Source organism: Balaenoptera musculus, chromosome 3, assembly GCF_009873245.2.
Source record: "Balaenoptera musculus isolate JJ_BM4_2016_0621 chromosome 3, mBalMus1.pri.v3, whole genome shotgun sequence".
NCBI lineage: Eukaryota > Metazoa > Chordata > Mammalia > Artiodactyla > Balaenopteridae > Balaenoptera > Balaenoptera musculus.
In genome coordinates, this window is record NC_045787.1 from 128,081,027 (window position 1) to 128,100,475 (window position 19,449).

Sequence of the window (19,449 nt, forward strand, 5' to 3'; positions counted from 1 at the left end):
TTCACGTGCTTATTAACTATTTGCATGGTTTCTTTGGGAAAATGTGTATTCATGTCTTCTGCCCATTTTTTAATTGGGTTGTTTTTTGATATTGAGTTGTACATTGTTGCTTTATAATGGTGAGGGAATTTCTGAAAGAGGGAAGAACATGTAAAATAATCAAGGAAGGAAATATGAAAGATATGATCAGGTCACAGTGTGTAATTCAGGTTAATCAGCACATAGAATACGTGAGCAGAGGGCTTTTCCTTGCAGATGACTGAAATGTCCATAGTGAGAAGAGAGTGAGAAACCATCAGAGTAGCAGTGAGAAGGGGAAGCAGAAGAGTAAACAACCATTGTTTAGTGGAAGGCAGAAGGATGGTACAGGTCAAGCTGTCATTTTTTTCTGGCTACTTTTGACTTTTTTATCATTGCAATTTCACTATGACGTATCCAGAAATACATTTCTTTTCTTATTCCTTTTTAAGATTTGGCTTTAGATTCACTGGTATTCTTGAATCTGTGGTTTGATGTTTTTCATGGCATACAGAAATATTTTAAGCCATTAGCTTTTCAAATACTGCCCTTACCCCATTCCCTCCCTCCCTTGAAGTCCAAGTAAACTTCCATTAGACACCTCCTTCTGTGCTCCCTATCTCTTAACAATCTTTGATGTTTTCTATCATTTTCTTCTGTGTTCCCTATCTCTTAAGAATCTTTGATTTTTTTTTATCATTTTGTCTCTCTCTGCTGCATTCTGGATAGTTTATTCTTATTCATCCATTAATTCTCTCTTCAGCTGCATCTAACGTTTTGTTAATCTCATCTACTTAATTTGGAATTTCAGGTGTAGGTTCTATTTTTAGCTTTTATTTAATTAAAAAGTCTGCAATAGTACTAGTTGTAATTTCTTCTCTTTAGATACTCTCAAGCTTGTATTTTTTAGATTAAATATACTAAGTTTAGCCATTTTATAATCTGTATTTGACAATTTTACTACCTGAAGTTATGGGGACTCAGTCTCTACAGCTACTGTTTCTGCTGGTTTCTACCCTTGGGCGGTTTATTGTTTCGGGCGTTTGCTTATCTGAGACTGCAGCTTGGTTATTGGCTTTGAAATTTTATTTTTTATTTTCAGGGATTTCTTAGGACCTAGAATGAGGAAACATTCCTCCAGAGAGAATTTTTGCCTCTTTTAGTCTGGAACCTGGAGACTGAAAATGGGTAAAGATTTTAAACTGAATACAAGGTTTGAGGGGTTTTGCAGTCATATTTATAATGTAAAGTTGGACTGAAATTTCACTAAAGAACTAGAATATAATGTCCTACCTGCCAGATATGTGCCATCTTCCTGTTTACATCAAACCTGAATCATTCATCCAAGGCAATGATCACTCTAGCCCCAGAAGGGTAGGTTGAGGAGAATGGTTTACTCTGGTTTGCCTTCACCTAGATTCATGTGCACGTAGTGCATATTAGACTACCCACCTTAGGCTAGTTTTGAGCTTCTACTTTATCACTCCCAAAGGTATCAAACACAAGCTCTTTTTCTTCAACTCTGCTATTTCTTCTGGATCGGCAAATGCCATCAATGTAAAATGAGCTTACAGGCTTTTCTTACTATTCTGAGATCCTGTAATTTCCTGGACCTTGACATGGTAATTCCCCATTATCTTTTAGCTTTATAGTGGATTTGAGGAGAATTTTAATATATATTTTGTCCAGTGTTATTAGTAGTTTTTTGGGCAATGTGGGCAACATGGTTTGGAGAATCTAGCTCATTATTCCTAGAAGTAGATAATGGAAGGACAACGGAGCTACAAATAATTCAATGATTGTTCAGAGAAGATTTTTTTCATCCTATTCAAAAAACACATTATTTGAGAAAAAGGCAATAATAAGAGGGACCACAGAAAGCATTTGTACTCGTATTAGCTCTGTTTTATGAATGAGGCCCTTTAGGCACAGAAGTTAAGCTAACTTCCTGAGATTACCCAGCTAGTGAACAGTCAAGCCAGGATAAAAATCCAGGCAGACTATCCACTGAGCCCACGTTCTTAACCATGACAAAAGCATGATACTTTTTGGCTCCATCCAGGCAGTGATATGGAAATTGCTTTATTTCATAGACTGTCTTGATACATCACTCTATTACCTGGCCCTAACTTACTTGGTTTCATCTTTAGATATTTCCTTGACCAACTTTGTGTTTTTACTATTCTTCTCCTTTCAGTGTCATGGTTGCCTGAATTGGTGTATGCCTTAGTTTCTTCTACTTAGACTCCTTTTATACCTCACTCAATTTCACCTATCCAAATATGTTCATTCTTCAAGTACCAGTATAAAATACCACCTCTCTAAGCCTCCCAGTGTATAAAACACCAGACACTTGGCTAATTTCATCCATCGTATCAGTGTTATTTTAAAGTGAAGAAACTGAGTCTCTGATGAGTTAAACAACTTTGTTATCCCCAAACTGGTATACAGTCAGGCAGGATTTGATTCCTTATTTCTTTGCCTCCAAAGCCTGTGTTCCTAACCATTATCCTATATGTTTCTCCTGTCTCTGAGTATAAATGCCCTTGTATGAACTTTCTGAGGTTCTTTTCACTTTATACCTTGTAGGAGCATTCTTTCAGGACATGTCTTATCTTTTCCACTGTACAATAAACACCTTGGGACCCAGGATTATATCTCATACAGTAAGACTAGCATGATGTTTGTACATAATAAGTGCACAATCTGTCTCTTGATGGCTGGATAGACTGTTGAATATAAGGAGGACTATTTCCCCACTGACTTAAATTTGGCTTATTTTTTGAGAGTTTTCACCAATGTTTAATATCTCCTGTGCTTAACTACTTTATTCATATATTACTCTTGGTGAGATGTTCCATATTAGCTTGATGTGAATGGATTTCTGAAAAGACCTTCATTGGGGTTTTAATTACTGATTGTGAGATAAGCCCTGATTAGCAAATAATGTTCTAAAAATTACAAAGACACTGCCATTGGTTATTGGGCACTTGGAAGGAGCCCATGAAACTTATACAAAAATTGCTGGTGTTTAATGAATAGTGGGAAAACAATTTTAGGTCATCCTTTCAGGTATCAATTGGTTATCAATTTAAAGTCTTTAAAAAAATGTTTGGTAACTGGCCAAATGCTGCAAGAAGCCACACAGCTTACAAGCAAATTGGGAATGAATGCAGGTAAGGACACAGACTAGGAGCAGTGCAGAAAAGAAGATCATTCTCTCTTGCTTCACTTGTTCCATTGTATCCATCATTATGTTAATCCTGCTGGTAGTGCTCATCATAAACAGGTGAAACTAATTACCCAATAGGGAGCCATAGACCACTGGCCTCTAAATTTATTTATAAAACCTTATGAGGTATCCTTTGAAACAGGAACTTGGTCTCATTAACACATGAGAGTGATGTGCTTATTAAATTGGAAATATAACCATTTGGAGAGACATTTATTTTAACACACTACTTCTTATCTTGGATGCAAAGGTAACCCCCACCTTTAATGTTTAAAACCTCCAGTGAGACTCTGGAGGATTAAAGGGTTCGTATGCTCCCCACGGCTGCACTGCAGAGTCAAAGGCTCCCGGTGATGTGCCCCAAACAACTGGGCTGCACTGCTGACCCTGTGCAGATTGAGAGGTTTGGGGGTTTCTTCTCCATTCTGAGCCTTAGGTTCCTCATCTTTAAAAAGAAGAATTTGGGCCCAATAATCTCTAAGGTTCATTCCAGTTCTAAAATTTGTGACAACATGGTACATGGCACATTTTAATCAACAGGCAGTTCTTTTGCTGCTCTTCTATAATAAACTCTTGTCATAATAAACTTCAGACCCCTTTGTGACTAAGTAAATGACCTTCAGGCAGAGCTGAAAATGTCGAAAGACAAATGTATAGATGCAAACTCTTATATGACCAGGCAAACTTTTGAGGACTGTGATGGAATTAAGAGTGATAGACTTAGGGGTGCAAATGATGGTGACAATGAAGATGACTAACATTTGGTGAATTTTTACTATACTCCAGGCATGGCTCTTAGCATTTTGGAGATAGTATTTTTATTGATTTCCCAGACAGTCCTAAGACACTAGCACTATAACCACCCTCATAATACAGGTGAGGGAACTGAAGCACAGAGAAGTTAGATAATTATCTTAAATTCACACAGCCGCAGAGGGCAGAGTCTGGATTTGAATCCAGGGAGTCTAGCTTCAAACAGTGCTCTCTTCATCAGGTCAATTTTCTGCCTCTTTAAAGGTAAGTGTTGTTTGAAACAATGTGAGACTTTTGATGGTATTAAGAGGCTATTATGATTGTGCCAATGTTTTCTTAGGTCAGTCTCCCAAGGCAATAGAAATAAAAACAAAAACAAACAAATGTGACCTAATCAAACCTACAGGCTTTTGCACAGCAAAGGAAACCATAAACACACACACACACACACACACACACACACACAAACAAAAAAAACAAAAAAACGAAAAGACAACCTATGGAATGGGAGGAAATATTTGCAAATGATGTGACAGACAAGGGCTTAATCTCTGAAATATACAAACAGCTCATACAGTTCAACAACAATGAAAAAACAAATAACCCAATTGAAAAATGGGCAGAAGACCTTAATAGACATTTCTCCAAAGAAGACATACAGATGGCCAGTAGGCACATGGAAAGATGCTCAACATCACTAATTATCAGAGAAATGCAAATCAAAACTGCAATAAGGTACCACCCCACACCAGTCAGAATGGTCATCATTAAAAAGTCTACAAATAACAAATGCTGGAGAGGGTGTGGAGAAAAGGGAACCCTTCTACACTGTTGGTGGGAATGTAAGTTGGTACAGCCACATGGAAAACAGTACAGAAGTTTCTTAGAAAATGAAAAATAGAATTACCATATGATCCAGATATCTGACTACTGGGAATATACCTGGACCAAACTATACTTTAGAAAGATACATGCACCCCTATGTTCATAGCAGCACTATTTACAATAGCCAAAACATGGAAACAACCTAAATATCCACTGACAGATGAATGGATAAAGAAGATGTGGTACATATATACAGTGGAACACTACTCAGCCATAAAAAAGAACAAAATAATGCCATTTGTAGCAACATGGATACAACTAGAGACTGTCATACTAAGTGAAGTAAGTCAGAAAGAGAAAGACAAATGCCATATGATATCACTTATATATGGAATCTAAAATATGGCACAAATGAACCTATCTACAAAACAGAAACAAACTCATAGACATAGAGAACAGACCTGTGGTTGCCAAGGGGGAGGGGGGAAAGGAGAGGAGTGGACTGGGAGTTTGGGGTTGGTAGACGCAAACTATTATATTTACTATTACATGGATAAACAACAAGGTCCTACTGTACGGCACAGGGAACTATACTCAGTATCCTGTGATAAACCATAATGGAAAAGAATATAAAAAAAGAATGTCTCTATGTGTATAACTGAGTCACTTTGCTGCACAGCAGAGATTGCCACAACATTGTAAATCAACTATACTTCAATAAAAAAATTTTCTTTAATTGAAAAAATAAAAGAGGATATTATGGAACATAGCTATGACACCTACAGAGTCCCCAAGGGAGAGAGACACACAGGGACATCAGTAAACATAAAGCAAATACCCCTTTTCTGTTTAGTGAACTTGTAAACCTAACCATGATGCCAGGAAGCTCTGATGAATGCGGCTGGAACACACATTAAGATGAAGCTTTAAGAACCTCCCATTACTCCCAAACTGTACCCTGCATTCGTTACCACCTCAGATCCACAATCTCAGTGCATGAAAGGAACTGCTGAAGATAAAAGAGAAGAATTTCCTGGAAACTGGCTGGGTCATTTCCAGGAGGGCAGACACTAATTCCAATCACTCCTCTTGCTGTAAGAATAGATCACAGTGTAAAGAGAGAGGCACATCTCAACACATAGCTTTGGAATTAAGTGATTCTACTGTCAGCAAAAGTTTTCCAATAAATATCCTAGAACTTGGCCAATCAGATTTATGTTATTTTCCTGGGGATAGGGTGCAGGATGGAAGAATAGGTGGGAAGAAAAGCAAAGAATTTCCCTTTCTTCCTAGAGTCTTGTCATTTCTATTGCCTTGGGAAAATTTAGAAAGTCTTATTTGTAGAGACAAATTTTGAAGTGAGCCCAGGACTTGTGCAGGTTGAGAAGAGAGACTGGTATTCCAGACCGAAAAGGCAACCTGCAAAGACAGAGCAACTGTATGGCAAACGAGAAGACTAGAGTGTACGTATAGGGTAGCAGGACAAGATAAGACAGAAGAAAAAAGAATGGGGAGAAGTGGTTGAGGAAATGACTACATAAGATTTCTGTCTACAAATCCAATCGGAAGCTTGTTAAAAAGGAGAGCCTGAGATTTGGAGAACAACGGCATTGTCAGAATTTCCCTATTTCATTCTATTTTACCAGCTATTGTAAACATTTATCAGAGAATCAACCTCACTGCTTCGAGGCAGCCCTTTGGCTGGTTCTAAATGCTGTGCTCTGGTCTCCCTGCGGTTACTTCCTCTTTCACTTTGCTCTTTGCTGTGGTGAGAGGACATTCCCAAGAGGTCAAGTCCACCTCCCTTCTTTGCCTTCCCTGACATAAACTGCTTTATCAAAAAGCTGCAAGAGGGAAGAGATATGGGAACATATGTATAACTGATTCACTTTGTTATAAAGCAGAAACTAACACACCATTGTAAAGCAATTATACTCTAATAAAAATGTTAAAAAAAAAATGTTAAAAAAAAAAAGCTATTCCCTGCGTGGTTGCCTCCTTTCCATACGTCTGAGTAAGCAATTGTTGCCTCGGGGTGGTTCAGAAAGCAGCCCCCAAAGCACCAAGCACTTATCATCTCCTTCCTCAGCAAGTAAGAGCCAGGAAAAACCCAACGACTTGTTATTCTCCACTTGAAGGAGCAGCAGGGACAGCCCAGTGTTTCCACAGGAGGGAGTAATTAAACAGAATGAGTGGCAAGATGACATTTCCAAAGTCAGATGGGAGACTTGGAGAGCCTCCACTCGCAGTCAGTAAGTAGACAGCAATTTAGGGAGGGGCTGGGATTCCTAACTAAGGCAAAACAGTTAGTGTGGGCAAGGCACAGGGGTAGGAACTAGGAACAGTGAGAATCATATCTTTTGGTCCTTTCAATCTGAGAGTGAAAGTGGTCAGTAAATGTGTGACGTTACAGCCAGGTATCATAGAAGGAGCCTGGGACTCAGAGATGAGTCTCTTGGGCTAGAATTCAGAATACACTACTTAGTGGAAGTTCAGGGTTCTTAAATTGACAACTTTTGGGTCAAATACAGCTTGAAGGTATAGGTTGCTTAGATCACACAATTTTTTTTTTTTAAGTTCTCATTGGGTGCTAACATTTAAAGATTGGGAAATTTCACACACGTATCTAGTTTTCCAGCTTCTCTTGGCAGAAGTTGTGTGGATCTTACAATCTTCCAAGTCCTCTTTGTATGGTCCTGATTACTCCCTGCTGTTTTCCAACAATAAATAAGAGTTATCTGCATTTATCATGCTTGCAAGAGACTTTTTATCCTACATATTTGAGAAGTGTCCTCTATCCCCTTATTTTTAATACAGTGTTGGAAAATGAAAGACCAAAAGAGCTGCATTTTTTTATTCCTGACTCATTTACGTGATCTTCCTGGCCCCTATATGGGCACTAGAGCTTGTGTCCCCCTATGGCAATAGCTTACATTATTCAACACTCTGTACGTGCCAGGGATTCTTCTAGTCTCTACATATTAATTCATTCAACAAAGTACCAAGCTACTATACAGTACTCCTATTATCTCCACTTTGTAGTTGAAGTAACCAAGGCACTTAGATATTAGGTAACTTAACCAAGGTTACACAGCTATTGTGAAACAGAGCTCAAACCCAGATTTTCTGGCTCCAGAATCAAGTCAGAACCTCTCCAATACACTGCTTCTATCATAGCAACCCAATGGGAACAGAAAGAGAAACAACCACAGTGAACATTGGACGTATCCCTGCCATTAAAAAGCAGTATGGTTCATTCTCATGACAGGACATTTAGGTACTTCACACTATTAAAAAGTTTATGGTGATCAAGGTGTCCTTAGCACAAACAGGTGTGCAATAGGGGAAAGATATAAATAATAAAGTACATTTTTCCTGAGCTCCAAAGTTATAGCTCATTTATCTCTTATTATTTAGGCTCAATTTCCCAAATTTTGTTCAATGAACTTTTACTGTTATCATGAGAGAAAACAAGAAGTTACATTCAACAAAATAGTGCTGCTGTAGCTCAGAAGAATAATTCCTCCATGCCTCTCCATCTTGAGTGTGCTGGAGACTAACTAGCAAATGAGACGAAGGTACCTATCCACAGGCCATTACAAAAGTTGGCCAGATCCCAGGGTTCTATCTTTCCTTTCCCTTTCATTAGCAAATGGTTTGGAGGAGGATGAACTATAGGTATGACCTGTATCAGTAATATAGAAGGCCAAGACTTGGAATTATGGCAATGACTGCCTGAAAAAAATCCATGTATCTCTGGTTATATAATTACCTCTGGCCTCTTTCTCCAGCACAAATAGTTGTGACCACTCAGTCTACGATTGACTAAAAGAACACCTTTCTTTGGGTATTTGGGACCCAGGATCTATTTACAGATCTCCTTCCTGGGAAATGGTCTCTCTATCCAGAAAACAGCCTTGTATGTCCCATTCTCAGAAGTTTCTTAAGCAACCCAGAAATGACCACACTGTTTGTCGCAATTCTATACCTTTTGCTCCAACCCTCTCCCCCCAACCAAACTATATGTTCCAAGCCTAACTCCTACTGCCAAGCCTGACATCTATTTAGTATACAATAAACATATGAAGGAGAAAAAGAGGAAAATGTTACTTGTGCTTTGCAAGAAAAAAACCTTCCTTACATGTCTTTGTTTGTAATGAGGGCGACCATGTAATTTTGGAGAGGTAACTAGAAAAGAGGCTAGAAATTTCTGGGTTCTAATAAAGCTGCAATCTTAGACAATGTTTAATTATTGAAAGTGTTTTGGAATTGACATTTCTTTTTACTGCAAATAAAATCATGTTACCTGATGGGAGGTTATACAAAATCATATAAACCAGAAGGGTCACATGTCAGATGTGGGCACACCTGATCCTGAATTGGGGCAAATTAAAAAATATCAGAAAAAAAAATATCATCTAATATTAAAGGCAGTTCTAAAGAAAAGGAGAAAGAAAAGAAATGATTTAGAAGAAATCTGGATATATTTAGATTGGTAAAAATCTGGATATATTTAGAAGAAAACAAAACACAGAGGGAAGAAGACCACACCTCCCACCTTTGGAGACCAGCAACATTTGACTTGAAACTTCCGCCATGAAGCCTCCCCAGACCACACGTGTAGATTTTTGTCTGTTTTCCGCACTCTCACAGAGCTTCTGTAACTCTGCTATAGTACTTCTACTGGGCGCACTTATCTCTACCATAAGCTTGTAAGCGCTATGATTCTACTGTAAAATGTCTATCTCCAAAAGTGACATATGCCACACACTGAGGGATTAAAGAAAGATTGAAGATCTGAGCTTGTGCTCTTGAAAACTGCTGGGCTGAAGGAAACAGCAAAATTATCTATTTGGTCCAGATGTCCAAGCTGCTCTTAAATGCTTGCTTGGCAGGGTCGTGGACAAAGGGAGCCACGAACAGAAAGAGGGTTGCTTTGGAGGACGCTGGCCTTCTGTGTACCTTCTCTGACAGTGACACCGTGCTCTGCTGTGACAATGCTTGTTTGCATTAGGCTGCTGACTACCATCCCGAACTTGCAAACGTTACTTTCCTGCTCATGTATCTGGTTCCAGGAACCTGGCTTCATTCTGCTTCTCTAACTTTCTAAGGCTGTTTATATCTCAGCACCCTTCAACTTGGAGTTCCCTTTGCCTGGTAAGCACCTTCCCAGATCTTGGCACCTTAGGCTTCAATACTTACTCACCTTACAGCTGCAAAATATCACTTTCTCCAAGAGGATACAACTTACCACCCTGCAAAAGTAGCACTCCCTCTAGCATACCCTGCTTTTTACATCACTGTTTTTATCTTTATAGCATTTATCACTACTAGGTATTATTTCGGTTGTTTGACTCGTTTATTTTGTTTCCCCACTTTGTTATTTTACTCGTTTATTTTCTGTGTCTCCACTGAAAGCTTCAAGAGAGTCTGCCTGTTCTGTTCCTGTCCCGTGTCCCCACTAACGCCTGGAACACAGAAGGTACTGAGTGAATATCTATGGAGCAATGAGTGCAAAGGAGAAACATGCTTATTAAGCAGCTACCATGTGACTGGCACAGTACTGAGTGCTTTCAAATACATTGTCTCATTTGATTCTCAGGTTGGAAGGAGGCAGTACTAATCCCCAATTTGCAAGTGAGGAAAAAGCCTCAGAAGAGTGAAGTAATCTGCCTAAGGTTACACAGCAAGTGCTCAGTAAATATTTATGGAAGGAAGAAAGGTAGGCCGGCAAGCAGGGAATGAGAGAGGGGCAGCTCCACCCAGGCGATGTAGCTCCAAAGTCATGTGTGCTTCATTTCATCATACAGTTTTAATGTGCATCAACCTCTCTTTTGACAAGGTGAGCAGTGTATTTTGTGACTCCCAGGTCTGACCTTTTGAAAGTTATCTTGCCTACAGTTGGAATCAATACTTTTTGTGTCAAGCTGTCATTTTCACCACCGATCTGACACACTATTCCCATGTAACTCTGCCTCCTTTGATCCAGGCTGAAGACTGTCATCCTCCATTTGGGAAAGAACAGAATTCGAAGTGAAGATTGTTACCATTAATTCCCTACCGCAGTCGGGAGAGGACTCATGTCTTCAGTGATCATTTTTAAAATTGCAAAAAGGAGCTCCCTCCCTTTGGGCAATCTGACATTTGCAGTCTCCTTTTCACCATCTTTTCAGTCAGATGCTGTTCTTCTGTTGTGTTCTGGGTGGAATCTTAAACGGCTTCACATGGCCTGCAAGGCCCAGCCTAATCTGGTTGCTCTCTACTTCTTCATCTCCACCTCTTGCCCCTCCACTTTCTCACATCATGTCTCAGCGATTCACTTCTGATTTGTTTTCAGATAGCACTCCTAGCACCTCTAACATCTTCCTGCTTGGGCTTTCTGTCAAAATACCCTTCAGCTACTTCTTCATCTACCCTAATTCCTCTTTATTTTTAAGATTTTTTTTTCTAAATGTGGCTTTCTCTATAAAGCTTTCCCTGTTCACCATATTTTCTTGGCCAACTTTGATATCTCTTTATTGATATTGACAGTGTACCTTGTAATATCTCCATAATAATTACGTTGCATTTTCATGAATTGTATTTGGTTTTTCTTTCTACTAGATTACCAGGATTTTAAGGCCCAATATCTGTCTCATGATAGAAATAGTAGCAGAAAGAGTTCACATTTATGCAGTGCTTACAGGGTGTTAGGCGTTGTATCAGACACTTTACATGTATTAATTTTTTTTAATTCAAGCAGTAATAGCATCACTGTAGATTGAGAATATCATTTGCTCCATTGAGTATATTATTTTGAAGGTATCACTCAGACATAACTTTGAGTTCTCATAAAACTATGTAATATGTATCATTATTCCCATTCCACAGGTGAAAAACTAAAGTCCAGAGATGTTAAACCACTCACTCAAGGCAAAGAACTAGCAAATAACAGAGCCATGATTCAAACCCAAAAGGAACACTCATTCTGTATTAGGTTATGTACCTGTGGAAATATCTATGCTTCATTTCTATCAATATCTGTTATCACCTATTCAACCTCATCTATCCAGAGACTCTCTAAGCAAGCCAAACTAACTGGCTTATATACTCCCCAGACTCATTCTGTTGACTCCTGACACATGTCTCCTTTGGCTCAATCTGAAAGGTTGGCATTCTTCCTCCTTGTCTATACAATACCCACCCAAATCCCAAGTTCATATTTCAGAACCTCAAATAGGAAACTATAGCAAACTTCTTCTAACTTTGATATCACTATCTGGTGGTGAATCTTGGTACATCTTTAGCATGCAATCAAGCAATAGATGATATAGGAAGAAATTAGCTGCCTAGAGTTCAGCTCCAGAGTTCAACAACCTTAGTTCAAGTACCAGGCCCTATGACTTTGGGCCAGTACTTAAGCTTCAGTTTCCTTTTCTATAAAATGAGGATAGCATTATTACCTGACCTCGTAGAGTAGCTTGTAAGAATTAAACCAGAGAATTCACTTCCATCATTAGCATAGCTGCTGCTTCATTCTAAGGATCAAGAATATATATTATCTCGTATTATTATCTCATTAGATAAGAGGTCATCAATACTGAAGTGGACTAAATCTTTGCATTTACAAGTGAAGAAACAGGCCAAGAAAGGGAAAGCAACTGATTCAGTCACACTACTCAACTAAGAATCTCATCTAAGATGGTATGACTTCCAACCTCAAGCAATTGTTTATATAGCTGCTTCATTCTGAGAAATATGTGCAACTGTAAGGTAGGAACACTTACTTAATCTTCTATAATATTCTTCATTGCTCCTAAACAAGTGCATATTAAACGTTTTCCAAATAATGGATTCCAGAGTTTCTAGAAGAGCACTATTTAGCTGAGTCTTAACATTCAGCAGTATTTTTCTCTGCCATGGTATTGGCTTCCTTTGAGATTGAGAATAGAGCTAGAGAGTAGCAACAGTATATTCAGAAAGGAGGAGAAAGAAAGGAGGAAATGAGGAAAGAGAGGCCCATTATGAACAATTCTAGAAATAGAATCACGAGGCTTGCAAATTCCAAGCATCTGGGGAAGGAATCAGACTTGTTACAGGAAATGGCTATTTACTGAGAGATGAAGGGACTTTGTTTCCCTAATCCAGGGCTTGCTAAACCTTATGTTTCTCAGTTTCAAAGAAAATGCAAATTGAAGAGAGAACAAAATCATTTCTCTTTCTCAAAGTTTCTCTTATCTAACCCAAGACAAAGTTTCCCCAGACTTCTAGACCATTGTGAGCAGTTTCCTCTTTAAAGTCCAAAGACACAGGGTGTGATGAATCCCTCAGAGCTGTATAGTTTAAATGTATAACTCTTCTTTTATGGACTACCATTAACAAAGTTAGGAAGGAAATACAGTTTATCATTCCCTATCTATGAATCATCTCTGCTTTCCTCCCATCTCAGGCATTTATTCATCATCTCTAACCAGGCTCTCAGGCCACATACCACCCCCTGGATGGCCAAAGCCTTCACCAGAGGGTAACATCCCACCCAACTCAGGTTCCCAGAGCTCAACATTCACGATCTTCTCTCAACATTCTGATTCTCTTAATATAAGAATCATAACTCTACTGTAAGATGCTGGACAGTAGGGGCTTGTCTTATGAACATGTCTCTCCTAGAGTAGCAAAAAGAATATACATAGTGGAAAGTCAGTCCATATTTGGTAGGCCTGTAGATGGAATTCACTAAATGTAAGAACAGAAGAAGCTACACAAAATAACTGATGGCCAATATCATAGCTCTCCTATTGGTCCTTTCATTTTAGTAGGCTATTTATTTTTTTCCAAAGGCAGTATTTCTATAGAAGATACGTGGGACAAATGTCTTTCTTCATAACCTCCAACAACACCTGTAGACAGTAACATACTCTTCACATTTAGTAAGATCTGGATGTGTGATGTGTACGTATCTAACTTCTTCTAATAGGCAAAAGTGGGAATGGGTTTTAGACCCACTCTGATTTTGATAAGCTCAAACTATATTCCTGCCACTCCCAAAGGATATATTAACACAGAAAAACATAACAATAAATATAAGAATATAAAGCCAAATGTTAGGGATAGAGGTAAGAAGTTAGATAATATAAAGAGAACTTGAGTTTAAAATATCTAGTATAGAAGAGGCTATGTCCAGAGCCAATGGATGAAACTCATTTGAGGAGAAATTAGAGTTGAAAACTTTGTGGGGAAAAAGCGAAGATATACGTTCTTAAAAGGGCTATGGGGACTTCCCTAGTGGTGCAGTGATTAAGAATCTGCCTGCTAATGCAGGGGACACAGGTTCGATCCCTGGCCCAGGAAGGTCCCACAGGCTGCAGGGCAACTAAACCCATGTGCCACAACTACTGAGCTCTTGTGCCCTAGAGCCCATGCTCTGCAACAAGAGAAGCCACTGCAATGAGAAGCCGGTTCACCACAACGAAGCCCCTGCTTGCAGCAACGAGAGAAAGCCCGCACAGCAACAAAGATCCAATGCAGCCAAAAAAAAAAAAAAAAAAAAAAAGGACTATGATAGGATGATAGGCAGTTGAAACCGATATAAAGGAGCTTTGCACCATAAATGTGAAGACCTGAATTTGATTTCTACTTCAACACACACTTTCATTCTAGGGTCTAGGGCCATTTATTTCATTACTCTAAACCATGTATCTCATGTACAAAATGAGAAAGCCAACTGCAAAGTGCTGCAAGTGTTCATTTTAATGGGAGGGAGGCCATGTTCCCACTAAAGAAACATCATTACTGGAGAAAATCATCAGGACCCCGTGTGAGGAGCCATTGTCTTTCCTCTGCTCTCACAGAGAGAAGGACCAGGGGGCCAGATGAAGCTCCCTCCTCACAGCTCAGGCCAAGCTTTCATCAATTCTGTACTGCGTTTAGGATTTTGCAATACCCAAAGTTTTGAGGAGACCAGTGATTCACCCTCTTTCTTCAGCCAGCCGACAGATCACACAGTGGCCATAGCTCTGTGGTGACATGAGCAGTTGTTCAAAGTCAGTACTATTTCAATTTATCTCTTCCTTTTCAATATAAGCTTCTTTCCAAAGGGGCTATAAACTATTCTGGTTGAAGCCGTTCCTTTCATCAATGCTCCCTCAGATGAAAGACAAGGCAAACATCAGCCAATATGACGACGGTATTTGGGGGCTTTGCTTTCTTTCTTGTTGCAAAAGAATGATGAAATTCTGACCCGAAGACCATGTGATAGGACACTCCAGGCAGGCCTCTATGGTCTTAATGTTTATACTGTAAAAAAAAGTCTAAAGAGGGCTTCCCTGGTGGCGCAGTGGTTGAGAATCTGCCTGCTAATGCAGGGGACACAGGTTTGAGCCCTGGTCTGGGAGGATCCCACATGCCATGGAGCAACTAGGCCCGTGAGCCACAACTACTTAGCCTGCGCGTCTGGAGCCTGTGCTTCGCAACAAGAGAGGCCACGATAGTGAGAGGCCCGCACACCACGATGAAGAGTGGCCCCCGCTTGCCACAACTAGAGAAAGCCCTCGCACAGAAACAAAGACCCAACACAGCCAAAAATAAATTAATTAATTTAAAAAAAAGAACCTCTGCTTTAAAAAAAAAGTCTAAAGAAGCATCGTTCAATAGAAATATTGATATTATCATACTAAGTGAAGTCAGACAGAGAAAGACAAATATATGATATCACTTATATGCACAATCTTTAAAAAATGATACAAATGAACTTATTTACAAAACGGAAACAGACTCACAGTCTTAAAGAAAGAACTTATGGCTATCAGAGGGGAAGGGTTGGGAGGAGGGATAGGTTGGGAGTTTGGGATTGACATGTATACATTGCTATATTTAAAACAGATAAATAACAAGGACCTACTGTACAGCACAGGGAACTCTGCTAAATATTCTGTAATAACCTAAATGGGAAAAGAATTTGAAAAAGAATAGATACATGTACATGTATAATTGAATCACTTTGCTGTACACCTGAAACTAACACAACACTGTTAATCAACTATACTCCAAAATAAAATAAAAATTTAAAAAATTTAAAAATAAAATAAAAAATAGAGATAAAAAATGTGAATAACACATGTGAGCCACATTATTTAAAATTTTCTAGTAGCTACATTAAAAAAGTTAGAGATGGGTGAAATGAATAAGCCTATTATATTTAGTCCAACATATCTACAATATTATCAGTTCAAAATGCAATCAATATAGAATAATCTGTAGGATTTTTTTCCTAAGCCTACAAAATCAATGTGTATTTCATTATTACAGCATATGTCAATTCAGACTAGCCATTATTCAAATTCTCACTAGATCCTCATAACTATTGGCTGACTTATTGGACAGTGTAGCTCTAGACCTTGGCTGAACTTGTATGTATAACATATATTTCATTAGTAGGGTTTACAGAGGCTTTTTCTCCAGCAGGAATGAAAAATTAACACAGAGTAGGCTATCAATAAATGTTTGCTGCTTTGGAGATGAAAAAGCATATTAAGAATTTATTTTTTAAATGTCAGGATTCCTCATATTTTGGGGGGGATGCAAGGCTGGAAGGTCACTGTTCTACAAAGAATTAAAGATGATAGAGCCATGACAGAGATGGCAGTTATAAATGGAAATAACATCTTAAGGCTTTACATTCCTACAGGGAAGATAAGACAAATGTTTCCAAGATATTTAAACATCAATAAAATCAGTAAATATCTAAATCCCCAAATGAGAGAAACAACCAATACATTTTATAGAAACTGAAGGGACGAAATTCAACCTCTCAGATAGTTAAATACTGTAAAGGTTGCTAATGTTCATGGCAGAGGGAAGGGGGAAGGGGCCACACTTCCATTTGCTACTGGAAGTAAATGTGACAGTACTCATGAGGAAAATTTGTCAAATATCCTTAAAACTTGTATCTTTCAACACAACCATTTAAATTCTGTATTTTAAGGAAACTACTGGATGAGGACATATAAATGAGTATAAAGGATGTCTATTTCACTGACATGAGACTTTTGAAAATTTGGAAACAAACGTAAATAGCCATTAAGAAGGCAATAACATATTGTAGCTATATTTGTGTAGATATATACACAGATAGAGTAGTATGCAGCTATTAAAATGCCAAAGCAATTTTATATTTATTGAAATATATATACATATTTATTATTAAATAAGAAACTTCAGGTTTTGGAACAATGTATAGAAGACACCATTTAAAACAAACGTACTGCAGTGGGGATATTTAAATTTCTGTTTTGTATTTTTTTGAAATAACAGTATTTTAATAAGCATAAAATCTTTAAATCAGAACACAAAATAAATCTCTACATTTTGAAAATGAACTATATCCTGGAAACTTTTAGAATAACAAAAATATATAAGTAAAGGATTATTGTGTGCTGCAGTGGTTAGGAAAATTTTCTTCAAAGAGAAGAGCATTGGGGCTCTGAACCAAGATGGAGGAGTAGAAGGACATGCTCTCACTCCCTCTTGCGAGAACACCAGAATCACAACGAGCTGCTGGACAATCATCGACAGTAAGACATTGGAACTCACCAAAAAAGATACCCCACATCCAAAGACAAAGGAGAAGCCACAATGAGATGGTAGGAGGGGCGCAAGCACAGTAAAATCATATCCCATAACTGCTGGGTGGGTGACTCACAGACTGGAGAACACTTATACCACAGAAGTCCACCCACTGTAGTTAAGGTTCTGAGCCCCACGTCAGGCTTCCCAACCTGGGGGTCCAGCAACGGGAGGAGGAATTCCTAGAGAATCAGACTTTGAAGGCTAGTGGGATTTGATTGCAGGACTTTGACAGGACTGGGGGAAACAGAGACTCCACTTCTGGAGGGCACACACAAAGTAGTGTGTGCATCAGGACCCAGGGGAAGGAGCAGTGACCCCATAGGAGACTGAACCAGACCTACCTGCTAGTGTTGGAGGGTCTCCTGCAGAGGCAGGGGGTGGCTGGGTCTCACCGTGAGGAAAAGGACACTGGCAGCAGAAGTTCTGGGAAGTACTCCTTGGTGTGAGCCCTCCCAGAGTCTGCCATGAGCCCCACCAAAGGTGCAGGTAGGCACCAGTGTTGGGTCACCTCAGGCCAAACAACCAACAGGGAGGGAACCCAGACCCAACCATCAGCAGAAAAGCAGATTAAAGTTTTACTGAGCTCTGCTCACCACAGCAACACCCAGCTCTACCCACCACCTATCCCTCCCATCAGGAAACTTGCACAAGGCTTTTAGATAGCCTCATCCACCAGAGGGCAGACAGCAGAAGCAAGAAGAACTACAATCCTGCAGCCTGTGGAACAAAAACCACAATCACAGAAAGATAGAGAAGATGAAAAGGCAGAGGGCTATGTACCAGATGAAGGAACAAGATAAAACCCAAGAAGAACAACTAAATGAAGTGGAGATAGGCAACCTTCCAGAAAAAGAATTCAGAATAATGATAGTGAAGATGATCCAGGACCTCAGAAAAAGAATGGAGGCAAAGATCGAGAAGATGCAAGAAATGTTTAACAAAGACCAAGAAGAATTAAAGAACAAACAAACAGAGATGAACAATAAAATAACTGAAATGAAAAATACACTAGAAGGAATAAATAGCAGAATAACTGAGGCAGAAGAATGGATAAGTGACCAGGAAGACAGAATGGTGGAATTCACTGCTGTGGAACAGAAAAAAGAAAAAAGAATGGAAAGAAATGAAGACAGCCTAAGAGACCTCTGGGACAATGTTAAACGCAACAACATTTGCATTATAGGGGTCCCAGGAGGAGAAGAGAGAGAGAGAAAGGACCTGAGAAAATATTTGAAGAGATTATAGTTGAAAACTTCCCTAACATGGGAAAGGAAATAGCCACCCAAGTCCAGGAAGCTCAGAGAGTCCCATACAGGATAAACCCAAGGAGAAACATGCCGAGACACATAGTAATCAAAGTGGCAAAAATTAAAGACAAAGAAAAATTATTAAAAGCAGCAAGGGAAAAATGACCAATAATATAAAAGGGAACTCCCATAAGGTTAACAGCTGATTTCTCAGCAGAAACTCTACAAGCCAGAAGGGAGTGGCATGATATACTTAAAGTGATGAAAGGGAAGAACCTACAACCAAGATTACTCTACCCGGCAAGGATCTCATTCAGATTCGATGGAGAAATCAAAAGCTTTACAGACAAGCAAAAGCTAAGAGAATTCAGCACCACCAAACCAGCTCTACAACAAATGCTAAACAAACTTCTCTAAGTGGGAAACACAAGAGAAGAAAACGACATACAAAAACAAACCCAAAACAATTAAGAAAATGGTCATAGGAACATACATATCAATAATTACCTTAAACATGAATGGATTAAATGCTCCAACCAAAAGACACAGGCTCACTGAATGGTTACAAAAACAAGACCCATCTATATACTGTCTACAAGAGACCCACTTCAGACCTAGGGACACATACAGACTGAAAGTGAGGGGATGGAAAAAGATATTCCATGCAAATGGAAATCAAAAGAAAGCTGGAGTAGCAATACTCAGATCAGATAAAATAGACTTTAAAATAAAGAATGTTACAAGAGACAAGGAAGGAAACTACATAATGAT